Source organism: Rhincodon typus, unplaced genomic scaffold, assembly GCF_021869965.1.
Source record: "Rhincodon typus isolate 14 unplaced genomic scaffold, sRhiTyp1.1 hic_rhity00004301, whole genome shotgun sequence".
NCBI classification, from domain to species: domain Eukaryota; kingdom Metazoa; phylum Chordata; class Chondrichthyes; order Orectolobiformes; family Rhincodontidae; genus Rhincodon; species Rhincodon typus.
In genome coordinates this window covers 1-2896 of record NW_025969939.1, presented here as the reverse complement: position 1 = coordinate 2896, position 2896 = coordinate 1, and positions in this window count along the sequence as shown.

Below are 2896 nucleotides of genomic sequence, written 5' to 3'. Positions count from 1 at the left end.
CAGACACACAGACACACAGACACACAGACACACAGACACACAGACACACAGACACACAGAACTGACCTCTGGGGTACAGTACCGGTGGGGACAGGTCTGTCTCTGTATAACACTGGGGTACAGTACCTGTGGGGACAGGTCTGTCTCTGTATAACACTGGGGTACAGTACCGGTGGGGGACAGGTCTGTCCCTGTATAACACTGGGGTACAGTACTGGGGGGGACAGGTCTGTCACTGTATAACACTGGGGTACGGTACTGGGGGGGAATGGGTCTGTCAACGTGTAACACTGGGATACAGTACTGAGGGGGACGGGTCTGTCAATGTGTAACACTGGGGTACAGTACTGAGGGGGACGGGTCTGTCAATGTGTAACACTTGGTTGCAGAAAAGGTTTACCAGGATGCTGCCTGGATTAGAGGGTATGAGCTGTAAGGAGACGCTGGAAAAACTTGGATTGTTTTCTCTGGAGCCGAGGGGAGGCTCGATAGAAGTCTATAAAACGATGAGATCCACAGTTAAGATTCTGACTGTCAACCCTTTCTGCCCCTCAGAGTTGAAATGTCTAGGGACATTTAAAACTAGGGAGCATGCATTTAAGGTGAGAGTAGGAGGTTCAAAGGAGATGTGAGGGACAAGTTTTTTTTTACACAGAGTGGTAGGAGTGTAGAACGCGCTGCCAGGGGTGGGGTTGGAGGCAGATAAGATAGGGCCGTTTAAGGGACTTTTAGATAAACACATGGATGTGCAAGATATGGAGAGATAGGGACCAAGGGCAGGCAGAAGGGATTTAGTTTAATTTGGCATCAATATGGAGGGTCAAAGATCCCATTCTTGTGCTGTACAGTTCTAAACATCATGTGTATAAGAAAAACAAAACAGACGGTCTGGGTGATTCTCACATCGCCACTTGTGGAGTCTTGCTGTGTGGCACTAGACATGGCCCACAGGGCCGCCGCCCAACTCGCTCCCACGAAGAAAGCGAGGAAACGCCGCGTGCGACAGGGACGGAAATGCAGAAAACGGGAGCAGGAAGAGGCCATTCGGCCCCACCGCCTCCAGCCTGCTACAGGATTGCGGCTCATCGCCCCCAAGACTGAAAATTGGATTTTGGATCGAGGGGTCGGGTTCAGAGGGACGAGTGGCCTGCTGCCGTCCCCAGCTCGCGCGGGCGGCTCTCGGATAATCGAGGCGGTGACAGGCGCTGAAGAAATGCAAACCCTTCAGGAGGCAGGAGGGCTGCACGAAATAAAAAGCCAGAAGAAATGTAAATGCGGCGAGAGTGAGGTTAAAACGACAGCTGGACAGGGGAAAGAGGATTTTAAATAAAACAGGGAATGAGCTCGAACTGTACATTCAGCAGTTTGTTCTCACCAGAGCCTGGGCCAGACACTTAATTAAAAGCTCCAACATTTCAACTCAAAAACATGATATTAAATAAAAAGTAAAGTGCTTTGGCTCCAGCTGGCAGAGTTCATTTGCCGTTTTGAGACTCTTTTGTCAGCGGACAGGGTAACAATCTTGCGGTTTGTAGATGACACAGAATCCTGGCAACACTTCAAGTGGTGATCAGAAACTGTACAACATCAAGGAGGGGCAGACAGAGAGAGAGAGAGCGCTGTGCAGCACGGAAACAGACCCTTCGGCCCAACCCGTCCGTGCTGACCAGATATCCTAATTTAATCTACTCCCATTTGCCAGCATTTGGCCCATATCCCTCTAAACCCTTCCTATCCATGTCCCCATCCAGATGCCTTTTAAATGTTGTAATTGTACCAACCCCCACCACTTCCTCTGGCACTCCCCCCATACCCCCAACCCACCTCTGCCTGTCTCCATGCCCCCCCCCCCCCCCCCCCCCTCTCTCTCTCTCTCTCTTCCCCCCCCCACCCCCCCGCCCCCCTCCGCCTGTCTGTCCCTGTGCCTGTCTGCATTTTATCAGCTGGTTGCTGGTCCATGGGATTTGACCTACAGTGTGTCCTTGAAGCTCAGTCACTGCAGTGTGGGGGATGGGGGCCTGGGGGTCGTGCAGGTCCATTGGTGGGGATGGGGGAGGTGATAGGGAACCGGCATCCTCCCCATCCTCCGGGTCTAACGATGCGGGAAACGTCTGGCCTGTCCAGGAGCTCCAGCCGCAGCAGGTCCCCAGCCGCCTTGGGGCTGAAAGAGTTAAACTCCAACTGTCCTGGAGATGGAAGGGAGGTTGCGGGGGCAGGGGTGGTGGTTTGGTGGGGGAGGTAGAAATGTTGATTCAGGGGGTTTTGTGGCTCAGTTTGAGGGGCAAGGCTCTCCCCTCTGTGTGAGAGAGGGGGGGGACGTGGGCAGTCTGGGATCTGATCCGGGAAATGTGCAGGGGCAGGAATGCCAGGATTGGGGACCCACTTCCAGAGGGCTGGGGGAGAAGAGAGACGTGAAGGGGCAGGTCAGGAACTCTCAACCTCTCTTCTCCCCTTCCTTCAAAAATAAAAACTTTAAACAAAGATAGTCAAGGTCAGAAACCGTCAGTTTCCTTTCATCCCTGTGAAGGATTTTTGGCACGAGCCGCTGTTTAAACAGAGAATGGGAGCAGGTGTAGGCCACTTGGCCCAGTCTGCTGGCCCAATCAGTAGGATCACAGCTGGTCATCCAACTCAGTCCCTTGTTCCCACTTCTCTCCCCCTCTCCTTCTCCATCCCCACCCCACTATTTCCACCAACACCCCCCCGCAATACCCTTTAATTTGCTTTACCCTCAAGAGCTACGTGCCTGTGTAACAGCCTCAAGTTGGGGGGGTGGGGGGTGGGGGGTGAATGGAGGTTTCGTTTTATTTTTGGTAAGTCACAGAGAGGTATAAACTTGCAAACTCTTGCTGCGTCTGTGTCTGCGCACGCGCGCACCTGTCTGCGTCTGTGTCTG